This window comes from Cucumis sativus, unplaced genomic scaffold (assembly GCF_000004075.3).
Source record: "Cucumis sativus cultivar 9930 unplaced genomic scaffold, Cucumber_9930_V3 scaffold137, whole genome shotgun sequence".
Classification (NCBI taxonomy): Eukaryota; Viridiplantae; Streptophyta; class Magnoliopsida; order Cucurbitales; family Cucurbitaceae; genus Cucumis; species Cucumis sativus.
In genome coordinates this window covers 24,186-40,006 of record NW_022279538.1, presented here as the reverse complement: position 1 = coordinate 40,006, position 15,821 = coordinate 24,186, and the positions used below count along the sequence as shown (strand labels likewise).

General features: G+C 37.4%; 2 long non-coding RNA genes across 2 annotated transcripts; both read right to left on the bottom strand.

Moving 5' to 3' along the window:
* Positions 1-2,053: 2,053 nt before the first annotated feature.
* Positions 2,054-5,983, bottom strand: LOC116405661. Its single transcript, XR_004218755.1, has 2 exons — positions 5,314-5,983; positions 2,054-2,741 (listed from the first exon to the last, which is right to left on the bottom strand). It is a non-coding gene; the product is annotated as an uncharacterized LOC116405661 (long non-coding RNA).
* A 187-nt stretch (positions 5,984-6,170) lies between these two features.
* Positions 6,171-8,269, bottom strand: LOC116405660. Its single transcript, XR_004218754.1, has 4 exons — positions 7,457-8,269; positions 7,292-7,364; positions 7,158-7,206; positions 6,171-6,367 (listed from the first exon to the last, which is right to left on the bottom strand). It is a non-coding gene; the product is annotated as an uncharacterized LOC116405660 (long non-coding RNA).
* Between the last annotated feature and the right edge of the window lie 7,552 nt (positions 8,270-15,821).

Genomic DNA, 15,821 nt, shown 5'->3' with positions numbered 1-15,821 from the left:
CCTAGCTCACTCTTCCCTAAAAAAACTTGGATCCTACCACTCTTATCCATGGACGCAGAAGCCTCCTTCAACCAAGGCTTGCAGTTGGTAGAACAAGCTATTGAAGAACTTCGAAAAGGGCAGTCGGATATACAGCAATCGTTAGTAGAATTAACAAACCTTTTTACCCGATTTCATGTCCAACCTTTAGAAGAAGCAATTCATCCCCCAAGAAACCAATTGCAGCAAACCAAGAAAGACAAGAAAGACCAAGAAACCCAATTGCAGCAAACCAAGAAAGACAAGAAAGACCAATAAACCCTGTTGTAAACCAAGAACTACTAAGAAATCAACCTATTCACATCCACAATAATCGATTGTATGGAAACAACGTACTTGGAAATTTCTTAAACGATTCTGACTCTTTCGATGAAGACAACTTGCTGAACATTCATCAAGAACCTCAACAAAGGTTTGGACTTCGACCATACTTTCAAGAAGATCAAGAAATACGTATGAAAGTGGATCTCCCTACCTTCAATGGTCGAATGGACGTGGAGAAGTTTCTTGATTGGATCAAGAACGTAGAAATTTTTTTCGACTATGCCAATACACCCGAACACAAGAAGGTTCGATTAGTTGCTCTCAAACTTCAAGGTGGCGCAAGCGCTTGGTGGGATCAATTACAAAACAATAGACGATTATTCGGTAAACAATCTAAAGATTAGCTGAATATCTTATAAAAAGATGTTGCCGTAGGCTTAGTGGTGACAGGTGAGAAAGTAAGCTGTATCTTTTATGACTCTTAAACGTTGAAGTCAATCAATGAGTTCCAAATGCAATATTGGAAGTTTTCTTAAATATTTTGATGCTTTTGCATGTTGTGAAAGAACTTGGTTAGATGTGAGAAAGGGGTTTATGAGATTAGTTACTTACTATTCCCTTTTTCACTGTCATTGCTACTCCGTAGACATGCTATGGGCTCGTGTTTCTGTAGAATATAATTCAGATGCTCTTTCTCTAGAATATAATTTATGTGCTTTCTCTACAAATTTGAAGTAATTTCTACTGCTTTTGCTAATATTCTCTAAAGCTTATTCAAAATGTAGTTGTTTAATGACTGTTCAGATTTAAAATATATTATAGAGTTAAATTTAACACAGTTAATCAGCTTAAGCATTTGACTCTGGTGTTCTTAAGATATAAATTCAAATCCCTATAATTTTATCATGTTGATCTTTTCAATCTTCTCACATACCGTCTTCATTTCATAATCTTGCCTACTAGCTGTGTATCATCAATGAAATTACCATAGGAGTCCACATGTGGTAATTATGGATCTAGCACGATATACTGCGTATCATGTTGTTGGAGATCAGTTTAAATGATTAACCAGTCTATTGGTGGTTTGAGTCTTTTCTTTTGAATCTATAGGTTGTTCAATGGTCTAATATTAACTGTGTTTAGATTTATGGTAATTTTCATTCTTTTACAGCCTTAATAACCAAGAAAAGGTGTGCTTTGATAATCTTTTCTTTCTCTTCAGCATGTTGGTAATGTAGAAAGATTACATGTATACTATGCCCATGGACTAGATAGCCCAACCTTTGTTCGCCGGTGTTATTGGCTCCTAGATAAGTATGTTATGGTTGAAAGAAAATTGTTAAATTGCTTGCTACCAGTTGTTTCAGTGGGGTCTATCCCCATCATGCCACAAGCAAAGAAAAATGAAATTAGACAGTGGCAGTATATCGTGTTCTACTTATATAATTTATGACTTTCTTCTGCTTTTTGTTCAGGACCTTTGAACACATTGTCCTTGTTCATTACCGTGAAACACAAGAGGTTAGGTTCAACACAATGCATCTGCAGTTACTAAAATATTATCTTGAGACAAACTTTTATCATTTGGACTACTACATCTATTTAAGATTTGCTGATTTTTCCTCCATGGTTGCAATATTAGAACTTCATCCAAAATAATGTTGTCATGTGTGTCTTTAAATTTTTACTGGCAGTCTGGCACCATATAGATCTAGTAGTTGTGCATGCATGTCTTCCTCTCTATCCTCCATTGAAAAACTCGATAATTATCTATTTGTGTTTTATTTTGATGATTTAATCCAACATTTATTATGGATAAAGTCAGCCATAAAATACATATGTTTACTACTGCTCTTTGTACATTTTAAATACTAGATTTCTTGATGATTGTTGTCTTTAAGTTGCTCTTAATGTTGTTGCATATCGAGAAATGCACTGTAATTTCTGTACCAATTTTATCACTGCTTTTAACTAAATCTTCAAAAATCAAGGCACCACCTGGATGTAGAGTGCTATATGGTGATTCAAGTGTTGAGAGTTCTCTTTCTTCTGCTATCCATAAATTTATGGAATGGAAAGGCAATGATCATGACACTATTTTTTGTCAGATAAACACAGGTTTCATATGCTTCAACTCTGTGGTGCTTCACAGCACACGGATAAAACTTCCAAACATTCTGCACCCAATATTACCATAATGCATTTGGACACTTCATTAACAACTTCTTACAATTAGCCTTTCTATATTGAAAATAATTCGTTGTCTTAACTTCATGTTGCTGCTAGTTTCAAAATTTTGCATCCACATCGTTGAACTCAAATTCTGGTTCTGTCTCTAACCCATCAACTCCGTGGCTTTTATCGGAGGAACTTGATTCCAAGGCTACTCATGTTTATTCTCTTGGTGAAAATGAATTGTTAGGTGATACTGGCCGAACCTGTCAAAAATAAATGAGTCATAGTTTGTTTGATCATTCATTTTCTAATCTTTCTTCTTTATATTTAATTAGTTGTTTAATTTCTTAAAAAAGAATTCTGGTTTATTTATAGTATATTTGGTAGTATGCATGCCTCAGCTCCTTTAATGCATGTCTCTTACAGTATATTTGGTAGTCTTTTATAATGTTACACCCTTTTTTTTAATTCCTAAAACCTTTTAACTTTCCAAATTTTCATTCATTCTTTTAGAAAATTATTTTCATTATTTTTTTATGGTTACAAAACCATCCATTAACTACATTAATTAGACAATTCACTCCAATAATAAATAAATAACTTTTTTGGATCTAAGGTCTTTTCTCATTCTACAAATTTAATTTACTATATAAAGGTTATTATGCTAATTGAAAAATATATTTCTCTCAAGTATGCAATGACAGAAAATTAGGTTATAAATATAAAAAAAATATATTTTTAGGTATTATAATTTTTTTAAAAAAATTATATTTTAAATTTTTAATAAAACCTTGCATTTGGGGATTCACATGTTGTTACTTGTCGAACCAAAAAAGATAAATTCGTGGTGAAAACTCTTTAAAAGCCCAATTCGTGGAAGGAAAAATTGAAGTGTGGCGTTGAGTTATTTTGTTGTTGAAGAAGATCAGTAAAAAACCCACAGCATTAAAACTTCTTTTTGTTTCTTTAAGTATATTTTAGATTGCAACGTATTTTCTATTTGGGTTTAGTTAGGGTTTCTCTTGTTTATTCCAAGATATGCATGGATAGTTCATGTTCGACTATTTGGAAAGAGGGATTTATGTAGCACGGGTATTATATTCTGGTTTTGGAAGTGTCGAGATAAATTAAGGACTTTTTTAATCTTCTTCAAACAAACCTATACGAAGGCGAAGAATAATTTGTGCTTGTATTTTAGTCGGAATAAGAAGAAACATGAAGAGAATGCCCACGAGGAAAATGACCATGAGAAAAAGTTGTGTATTCCTCCATCCATAACTGAGCTCTCTAATGTGTATTCCTCCCTCCATAACTGGCTTACTTTGGACTGTTTGGATAGAAAGAAGAATCCTTCGAAGCCCTAGACTTGTCTCTACCGCATTCGAAAATGCCAAGTTCTCTCTGAGGATCTCTAACTTCTGCCGTGTTCACCGTCCGTCCGTCCGCGTTCACCACGTCTGCGTTCACCGCGTTCACCACGTCCGAGTTTATCTAATATATTTTTCCAAATCTTAAAGAAGAACTTTTGATTTCATTGGAGTTTATCATTAGAGGCATTACTATATTGGCTGCCTCTCAGTGGGCGATAGGTTTTCCAATGGTCATTTGAGACTGGTTGATAATAGCAAAAGTTAGAGCTTGAGAAGAAGGAGCGAAGAAAGTAGTGAAGACAAAAGAAGAAAGAAAGCTGAGTGAAAAACGAAAATTGACAAGGTAGAGATGTGACATGAAAATGATGATGAGAAGTGAAGGAGGCACGACACAATACTGGTACACAATAACAAAGCCTTGATAATTAAAAAAAGGATGGTGCCAAGAAAATTTAAATACAAAAAAAATGAAGGTTCTTGCAAGTGTATTGAGTGAATGGGAGAAAGAAAGGATAAAAAAGGTAGAAAGAGAGAAAGAGAAGTCAAGGGTAGAGATACATAGCTTTGTATATAGAAACTTTATGTTTATACTCCATTATACGTTGTGGAGAATATAACATCCTGATATGTTTGATTCAATTTGAATGATGCAATTATTTATTTTTCTGCAATAATTCTACTTCTAGAACCTAAATTTTGAAAGCCTACTAATTTTTCAGAATTAATTCGAGACCCCACTTTTGCTCCCCTTCCTACCTACGGTTACTTTTTGCTTAAACTTTAAAAGTTGTTTGAAAATTTTTGCTGAAACTTGTAAAATTTGTTTGAAGTTCGTATATCTCTCACATATTGCAAGGTTTCTTAATTATTTTATTGAATTTCCTACATAAATGCATTCAAACATGAGTTGACATAAATGCATTTTGCTATCAAGAGAGTATACCATACATGCATGTGTAGGACTTTTATCCCTTATATTTTATAATTTGTCTTACTACTGTTATTGACTGATATACCAATATACATGTGTAAAGTATTGATCATATAATTAATATTAAATTTATTACATTCACTCATCAATTTAAGTTTTTTAGTCAATGTATGTTCATGATGTACCATGGTCATATCATAATAGAATAGATCCAAGATTATATATGTTCAAACCAACTGGTGATTTAATTATCAAAGATATTATGATTTTGTCCAGTTTTTTTTTCAGTCACTACTAGAAAAATGGATTTTAATCAAGACATTGTGTCGTTGAAAATAAAAGAAAAAAGAGGTGGGATGAGGTACATTGTGTTGTTGAAAATAAAAATATGGATTATTTCTTAAAACAATCATATTGACACAATTTAATTTATTTCAAAACAATTTTTGCGTCATTAATTAACAATTTTTTTGTCATTAAAAAAATTTTCAAATGAAAAAACCTCAAATTTCAAAAAAGTTCGAAGTGGGCTACCGAGTCGTTATGAAGAACCCTTGCCCTCCAATTTTTTGCCACTTGCCGTCGTCGATTCCACACTCCAACCACTGTTGTCGTTGCTCCCACAACAAGCCTTCGCCGTCAAACCCACCAATCTAGCCACTTTCGTCGAATAAATTTATTTAGAAATATAAGTTTTAATGACACTTGAAATCAAGAAAAAGGGATATGAGGGAATAAAATGTGTCGTTAAAAATAAAAATACAAAATTTTTTGTGACACAAATTGAGTTTTCTTGACAAAATTTTCGCATTGTAAATAATGGCATAAATTATGTGTCATTAAAAATTACCCTAATAAAAAATCAATGTTTTCCTTCAATCATACGCTTTTTGATTTAAAACAAATAATTCGAAGCTTTCATCCCACTTGTGAACAATGACCGAAAAAAACCTTACTTCATCCCACATCGTCACTGTCTTTAGCTCTCTCGCAAATGCTCTCTGGCGACGTTCCCCCCTCTCTCGCAAATACTCTTCACGACTTTTCCTCTCTCTCAAAATTAAGCTCTTCGCCCACCGTTTGAAGGAACTCACCAAATTTGCAAGTAATTGAAGAATTTGTGGTCCATGAGATCGATTAAGTCCATTTATGAGTTAGTTTGATTAGATTATGTCACATATACATGTATTACAATTAAGGGACACTTGCGAAAATGGCAAAATAAGTTATAATAATTAAGTCCATAGAACACATACTTTATTATTTGAGAAAGTGACAAAAACAAAGACCAACTGTAACGACCCAACTTTTCTAGGTAAGTCGAGGTCGTTAATTTTTGACAAAAGACTTTGGTTGATACAAAATGAAATGTAAGCCAATTGAAAAACAACTTTAAGTCAGGCCTGATTTTCAAATATTCCAAAAACTTAAAAAAAGTACTATTTACAAATAAAAGTTTGTAAGCTAAGTTTCAATACAACGTCTTAAACCTAAAAAAAACAATAAGCGGAAGCAAAATAACACATTTCCTATGGCAATCACACTTCCTTCCTGCCCCTCGCCGGTTTGCCGCCTTTATTACCTTTGCCTGAAAATTAAACATAAGAAGGGTGAGTATAAAAATACCCAGTAAGAGACCCTCTACTGGTCCCGTCAGGGGAAAAATAAATTGTTAACATTCTATTGGGACACCCTGTACAGTCGCAGTCTTGTGATCCCGTAGGATGCACATTTCAGTCTAACGCCCCGAGGGACGTACATTTCAGTGTAGTGTTCTGCAGAAACACATATCAGTCTAATGCTCCCGAAGGTGCAGAATAATTGGTGATCCCGTGGGACACCTACAAGGCACACATCCCAATAAAAGCTAACAATTTTTCCCCTCAATCCATTCGTACCATCTTTCAGTTACTTCAAAATATAAAGTTCTTTCACTCAACGTTCTAACAGTCAACTTATCTCACTTTAGCCCAATGTCTGTCAGTAACATACTAATACGTCAGTCAATCAAACTATATAGTCATAACGCCTCTCAGTTCACCAGCACACAGTCATACTTTAGTATAACGTACACCCAGTCTAAACGACAATCACAAGTTCACATCCGCATCTCATACAAACACAATCTACAATTGTCGTCCTGTCTACATCCACACACATATATATATATTCCAAGACAATCACAATATGCATTCAACATCAAGTCTACTTCAATCCATGTGTATATATATATTTTCAGTCATCCACAGTATACATTCAACACCGAACCTACATCCATACGTATATATATATTGTCTCAACACATTTACTCAATCAGAGGTGACTAACATTACAATTCAAAAGCATAGGTGAGTCCAGTAGAAAATAAAATCCCTTACCTCACTTTTATGCAAGTTCTTCAATCTACTAAATCCAATGAATCAAATCCTAAACATAATCAATCATAAAATCAACATCTTTCTAAATAGTTTCAACCATTCAAATTACCCCATATGTAAATTCCACAACTTACCCAAGAAGTGGAAAATCAAGTCCACTTCAACCTTTTGGAAAATCAAGGATTCGCTCACTGAATCAAGATGTACCTTCAAGAATTAAGCATTTCGCCAACAATTAAATCCAATGGCAGCATTCAACAAAAACCAAGAAACCAACAAAAACCATAACTTGTTCTTACCCAAATATGAGCCCAATGGTTCACGGCGAGGCAAAAATGACAATCAAGAACGAATCAAGCGGCTGTAAATAGAGCAACACTGAATGCGACTCAACTGGAAAAGAAAATCGGCTTCAAATCGTAACTCCGTCTTACAACGAGCAGAAGAACGTCGACTTGATAGGGGACACGTAATTTAGGAAGAGATCGACTTGGATCCGTGTATGACTTCACGAGATGTATGCGTCGACGGCTTCACGGAGGTGAAGACAGCCGCGGTCGGAGAGTCACGCGACAGTGCAGAAAACAGAGGAGAAAGGAACGGGCGGCGGCTGGGCTTGGCTTCGACGGAGACAGAGATTGCGCAGCAGGGCTTCACGAACGGAGAGGAAAGGAATGGGCACGGCGATGCAGATCTGGACGACTGCTGCAAGGTGACGCGTACGGCACTTCACGAACCGACCGACGGTTGCAGCGACGGATCTGGGTTATGGCGAACTGCAAGGGTGAAGCACAAGCGACGGCGAGGACCTGGACGGCTCGGCGATGCAGATCTGGATGACGATTTGCTTTCCGAGGGAGGCACGACGGTTGTGAGCGGAGAGGCACGGCGGTTGTGAGCGGATGGGCGCGGCGGTTTCGATCCGAAGGAGAAAAGGAAGACGACCGGAAAGAAGAAGAAGAAACGACCGGCAGCTTGTGTGGCCGACTGGGTGAACGGAGAAGAGAGGGATGTGCGGCTGCTAGGGTACGGGAAGGAGAAAGGGATGGAGGACGCACGGGAGGAAGAAGGAAGGAAAAATTTCTTTTTTCTTTTCTTTTATTTAAATAATAAAAATAAAACTAAAATATAAATAAATATATATATAATAAAATTTCTTTTTCTTTTCTTTTATTTAAACTAAATAATAAAACTAAAAATATAAATAAATATATATATAATTATATTATCACATTTTCAAATCTTCTTTCCCCCCTTCAACATATTTTCTTCAAAACAATAAATCTTGTACAAATCGAAAAAATCTCTTAAAATAAAATACCTTCGAGTTTGGGGCGTTACACCAACTCACACATCAAGAGGTAAAATGTCACAAATGCCCTCGTTATTGATGTACATTTGATACACCTTATACACGTCTGATACACCTAATACCTCTTGATACATTAAGTCCATTTATGAGTTAGTTTGATTAGATTATGTCACATATACATGTATTACAATTAAGGGACACTTGCGAAAATGGCAAAATAAGTTATAATAATTAAGTCCATAGAACACATACTTTATTATTTGAGAAAATGACAAAAACAAAGACCAACTCACACATCAAGAGGTAAAACGTCACAAATGCCCTCGTTATTGAGTACATTTGATACACCTTATACACGTCTGATACACCTAATACCCCTTGATACACTTGATACTTCTTACTGATACACTTGATACACTTGATACATTTGATAGATACAATTCATGCACTCGGTACTCATTGATACACTCGATACTTTTTGATACACACCTGAAACATCTTCATACACATAATACTTCTCGTTCCACATAATACTTCTCGTTCCACATAATACTTCTCGTTACACTTGATTCTTCTTGATACACTTGATACCCTTGAGACCTTGATACACTTGATTAGTTTGATACACTTAAAGACTTCACTTATAAGTTTGATACACTTGATACACCACTAATAAACTTGTTATACTTCATTGGTACACTTAACAAATTCGATATGTTTGACGTACATGCACTACAAGAAATTTACCCTTTGTCGATGACAAATATCGTCAGTAAATCTTCAAAAACTAATCAACTTTTCTTTTGCCAACGAAATTAAGCCTGTCAACACACACCGTTCAGGTTAGGTCTGTCGGAAGATCCTCTATCGATGGCAAAAAATAAACTGTCAGCAAAAATAGGAACTATCGATGAAATTGAACCATCAGTGGGCGTGTTTGTGTGCGCTCGTGTGTGCGCATGTCCACGTGTGCTTGGGTGTGTGTATGCGCACATACATGTGTACGTGAGTAGGTGTGTGCGTGTTTGCGTGTGCATTTGTGTGCGTGCGGTTTGGTGTGCGTGTGCATGTGTGTGTTTGTGTGTGTGTGCCTATGTTCGTGTATGTGCGTGCGTGTATGGGTGCACGCGCGTGCAAGTGTATGTATGTGTGTGTGCGTGTAATTGTGTGTGAATAAGTTGATATTTTTAATGTTGAGTTTCTCCCAATTTTAAAACAATAATTTAATTATCTTGATATTCAAGCCATTAATATTATTGTGAGATAAAGATAGTGAATAAGTTGATATTTTTTAATTTTGAAATTCAGTTAAAGTTATTTTGATACAAAATCTATTGCTGAGATTATCATATTCTGAATAATAATAATTTTGTTATTTTGAAATTCAATTTGGTTATTTTGAAATTCAAATTCAATTAGGTTATTTTGAAATTAGTAAGATTAAATAAAGTTGAAGTCTTGAATCCATTAGTTGAGTCCCGAGATATTAAGAAAAAAGTATGATATGAGTTTATGTATCTTTTTCAGGCAAAAAATAATTAAAAGCTGATAAATGCATAATATAAATTAATTACAATATAAAAACAAGATAATTTTAGTTGGAGAATGTGAATATTTTGGTATTTTATAAAATATTATGCACGTGCAAAAAATGTTATTTGCTAAAATTAACAAAAAAATAGTTTTGCCATTTTTCAAAATGACCCATAAAAATGTTGTTATATCTCTTATGACAGAGTGTATATCTACTGGTTCATATTCGACATGTTTGTTGCTAATAGAATTGGATAAAATCGCATTATATTGAAATAATTACACGAATGACACTTTTAAGCCAATATTGGTAGAAATTATAGTTTAATTAATGTTATTAAGTCAATGAATATGGTTTAAAAGTCCTTCTAAACACAATTAATGTAGTTGTTTTTTAATTTTAACTCATTTATACATCTTTATGCATATGTGCGTGTGTACGTGTGCGCGTGTAGGTAGGTGTGCGTATGTGTATGTGCGGGTGTTCGTGCGAGTGTCCGTGTGCATGTGTGTGTGGGTGTGTGCATGTTTGTATGTGTTTGTGCGTGCGTGTGTGTGCACGGGCTATTGCGTGTGTGCTTGGGTGCGTGGGTGTGCTCGTGCGTGCGTGTTTGTGCGCGTGTGCGTATGTGTTTACGTGTGTGCGTTTGTGCGTACGCGTGTGTGCGTTTGTGCATGTGTGTGTGCTTGTGCGCGTGTGGATAGGTGTGTGTGTGTGCATGCGTGCGTGTAACGACCCAACTTTTCTAAGTAAGTCGAGATCGTTAATTTTTTAAACAAATAAAGACTTTGATTAATATAAAACAAAACGTAAACAAATAAAAAAAAACATCTTCAAGTCATGCCTGATTTTTAAACATTCAAGAAAACATAAAATAGTACTATTTACAACAAACGTTTGTAAACTAAATTTCAATTCATTTTAAACCTCACAAGAACCCATAAGCGGAAGCAAAAACACGTTTCCTATGGCATCACGCTTCCTTCCTGCCCCTCGCCTGTTTGCCGCCTTTATTACCTTTGCCTGAAAATTAAACATAAGAAGGGTGAGTATTTTAAATACTCAGTAAGAGACCCTCTACTGGTCTCGTCAGGGGAAAATAAATTGTTAAAGTTCTATTGGAACACCCTGTACAGTCGCAGTCTGGTGATCCCGTAGGATACACATCTCAGTCTAACGCCCCGAGGGACGTACATATCAGTCTAACGCCCCGAGGGACGAACATATCAGTCTAGTGTTCTGCAGAAACACATATCAGTCAAATGCTCCCGAAGGTGCACAATAAATTGGTGATCCCGTGGGACACCTACAAGGTAAACATCCCAATACAATCTAACAATTTATCCCCTCATTCCATTCAACCCATCTTTCAGTTACTTCAAGTCACAAAGTTCTTTCTTTCAACATCCTAACAGTCAACTTATTTTACTACAGTCATATGTCTGTCAATAATATGCTAATACATCAGTCAATCCACTATACAGTCAATGCACCCCTCAGTTCACCAGCACACAGTCATACTTTAGCGTAATCATACACCCAATCTAAACGAGAATCTCATACAAACACAATCTATAATCTCCGTCCTGTCCACATACACACATTTATATATAGATTCCATGACAATCACGACATACATTCGACGTCAAGTCTACTTCAATTCATATACATTCATATATATTTTCAGTCAGCCCACAGTATACATTCAACACACATACAGTTCACAATCACAATTGAGTCCAGTAGAAAATCCCTTACCTGGATCTTTATGTAAAATTCCTTAGTCGAACTAACTTCAACAAACAAACCCCAAGAGTAAAGAATTGAACTCCAACAAAGCTTAAGGCGTAACTCAAGGACACTAACTCCAAATCACCGATGTCGCCTTCAAGAACAAAGATCAATTCAACCAATTAAACAACATCACATCTTAATGTATTTACAAATGTAAGACCTTATTACCGAACAATCTCATCCTTACCAATATCTTGTAACAAGACTTTGACAATCGACGTTAAATAGAAGTTGCCGCAGGATCTACACAAAAGACATCGTGCAAAACACTTTTGCACTCGAACTGGTCCGCGATTCGTAAATGGGACAGCGGGTATCGACGAAGGCAGAACGGTTCGGACGTTCAACAGCAGTTACGCGCGGACGGGAGTAGCCCGGCAACGTAGCCGACTTCGTGCAATGCGGCGTGACCTGCATCGGCGAGGCTGTTCGTGACTGAGGCGTGCGACTTGCCTCGCGGACGGAGATAGAGACGGCAGAGACGGTTGCAGAACCGTGGCTTCGACAGAGACAGAACCGGCTGAGACGGTTGGGCAGCGGCGAAAGAGCAACGGCGCCGCAGATTTGGACTGGCAGCGGCGCGGTCTTGCTTCGCGGCGGGGCTGCGGACGGAAGAAGAAAATGGAAGGAAAGGATCGGCGGCTGGCTGCGGTTGGCTGCGGCGGGACGGGAAGAAGAAGATAGAGGTGGTGGTTGCGGCGGAAAGAAAAACGGAAGGGAAGGGAGGCGACAGTTTGCGAACGGGAGAGAAGGGGGAAGGGATCGGCGCGCACGCAGAAGAAGAAGGGAGAAAAGAAAAGAAAAAGAAAAAGAAGAAAAGAAAAATAATAAAGAATTTTTTTTAATATTAAAATAATATATATATATATATATATATATATATATATATATATATATATATATATATATATATTTACCTTTTCTTTGGGCATTACATTCTTCCCTCCTTAAGAAACTTTCGTCCTCGAAAGTTCTAATCCTGAAATAACTCTGGATAACGAGTCCTCATCTCTTCTTCTCGCTCCCATGTCGCCTCTTCAATTCGATGATTCTGCCACAAAACCTTTACTAATGGAATGCTTCTATTACGAAGCATCTTTACCTCTCTAGCCAGAATCTCCACAGGTTGTTCTACATAGCTCAAATGGTCATCAATCTCCAAGGGTTCATAGTCCACTACATGAGATGTATCGGCCACATACTTCCTCAACATCGAAACATGGAAAACATTATGAACTGCAGAGAGAGATGGTGGTAATGCCAAGCGATACGCCACAACACCAACCCTCTCTAAGATCTCAAATGGTCCAACAAAACGAGGACTTAACTTTCCTTTCTTCTCAAAACGCATAACACCCTTCATAGGTGCTACCTTCAAGAATACCTTTTCTCCCACATCGAACTTAAGGTCTTTTCGTCGTACATCCGCATAACTCTTCTGTCTACTCTGCGCTGTTTGCATACGTGCTCTAATCTTTTGAATAGCCTCATTAGTAGACCGAACTAATTCAGGTCCCATCAATCTATGTTCACCAACCTCACTCCAACAAACAGGGGTTCTACAACATTTGCCATACAAAGCCTGAAATGGTGCCATACCGATGGTAGCCTGGAAACTGTTGTTATAAGCAAACTCCATCAAATGTAGATGAGAGTCCCAACTACCTGGAAACTCTATAACACAAGCTCGTAGCATATCCTCTAAAACTTGGTTCAAACGTTCAGTTTGACCATCAGTCTGTGGATGAAAGGCTGTACTAAAATCCAATCTCGTACCCATAGCAGTCTGAAGTCCCTTCCAAAACTTGGAAGTAAACCGTGCATCCCTATCAGAAACAATCGATACAGGTACTGCATGCAGTCTCACAATCTCAGTTAAATACAACTCTGCCCACTTACTAGCAGTATAAGTGGATTTTCCTGGTACAAAATGTGCCGATTTCGTAAGCCTGTCTATGACAACCAGAATCACTGTGAAACCCTTCAGGGTCTTAGGCAGCCCTGAAATAAAATCCATCGACACATTCTCCCACTTCCACTCTGGCACACTTAAGGGTTGTAACAAACCTGCTGGTTTCTGTCTAGGTGCCTTAACTTGCTGACATACTAGACACTTACTAACAAATTCCGCCACTTCCCTTTTCATATTCCGCCACCAGTAAAATCGTTTTAAATCCTGATACATTTTCGTGCTACCAGGATGCATTGAAAATGGGGAATTATGGGCTTCATCTAGTAAGTCAATCTTAACTGTACTGTTCGCTGGCACACACAAACGTCTTTCAAACATCAACCCACCATCAGAGGATATGGAGAACTCATCAATCTGCCCTGTTTCAACAAGGCGACGTCTCTCCATCAAATAAGGATCACTACTCTGAGCATCAACAATTTTCTGCCTCAGAGTCGGTTGCACCGTTAATTGAGCCAGCTGTGAGGTGACTCTCCCCACAGACACTGCAATCTCAGCTCTCTCCAAGTCTCGATGCAATGGTACCTGTCTAGTAATGAGTGCTGCCGAATGTGATACTTTTCTACTAAGAGCATCAGCCACCACATTCGCCTTACCAGGATGGTACAATATCTCACAGTCATAATCTTTTACCAACTCGAGCCACCTTCGCTGTCTCATATTCAACTCCTTCTAAGTGAAGAAGTACTTTAGGCTCTTATGGTCAGTAAAGATTTGTATCTTTTCACCGTACAAGTAATGTCTCCATATCTTCAATGCAAAAACCACTGCTGCCAACTCCAAATCATGTGTGGGGTAGTTCTGCTCGTGACTCTTCAACTGACGAGAAGCATAAGCAACCACCTTACCTTTCTGCATCAAAACACAACCTAGTCCTTTCTTGGAAGCATCACTGTAAATCACAAAACTTCCAGATCCATCTTGTACAGTAAGGACCGGTGCAGTAACTAACCTTTGCTTTAAGTTCTGAAAACTGTCCTCGCAAGCTGGACTCCAAACAAACGGAGTTCCCTTCCTTGTCAACTGAGTCAAAGGAGTAGCCAAACGTGAAAAATCCTCCACAAACCTCCGGTAGTACCCTGCTAAACCCAGAAAACTACGAACCTCACTAACTGTAGAGGGTCGAGACCAACTGGTAACCGCTTCTATCTTTGCTGGGTCTACTGAAACTCCCTCACTGGAAACCACATGATCAAGAAAAGCCACCTGCTTCAACCAAAATTCGCACTTAGAGAACTTAGCATACAGTTTATTGACTCGAAGAGTCTCTAACACCTTATGTAAGTGTTCCTCATGTTCGGCTTCAGTCTTGGAATAAACCAAAATATCATCAATGAAGACTATCACAAAAGTGTCCAAGAAATCCTTAAACACCCTGTTCATCAAATCCATAAATACAGCAGGTGCATTAGTCAAACCAAAAGACATTACTATGAATTCATAATGTCCATACCTCGAACGAAAAGCAGTCTTAGGAATATCACGGTCTCTAATCCTCAAATGGTGATAACCTGACCGTAAGTCAATCTTAGAGAACACCGTGGCTCCCTGTAACTGATCGAACAAATCATCGATTATGGGTAAAGGATATCTGTTCTTGACTGTTACTTTATTCAACTCTCTATAGTCAATGCAAAGACGCATCGACCCATCCTTCTTCTTCACAAACAATACTGGTGCACCCCAAAGGTGACACACTAGGTCGAATAAAGCCTTTGTCAAGCAATTCCTGTAACTGTACCTTCAGTTCTTTCAACTCAGCAGGAGCCATCCTATAAGGGGCTCTAGAAATAGGAGTAGTATTTGGCTCCAACTCAATGGCAAAATCAACCTCTCTATGTGGCGGTAGTCCTGGAAGATCTTTTGGAAATACATCTGGGTAGTCTCTTACCACAGGTTCGGAAGTTAAAGAAGTCTCACCTTCCCTAGTATCTACCACACTTGCCAAAATACTCCAAGTACCCTGGTTGAGTAGTTTACTAGCTTTCATAGCTGAGATTACTTTAGGCAGTACTACTGTTCCTACCCCTTGAATTTAAAGCTAGATGCAGT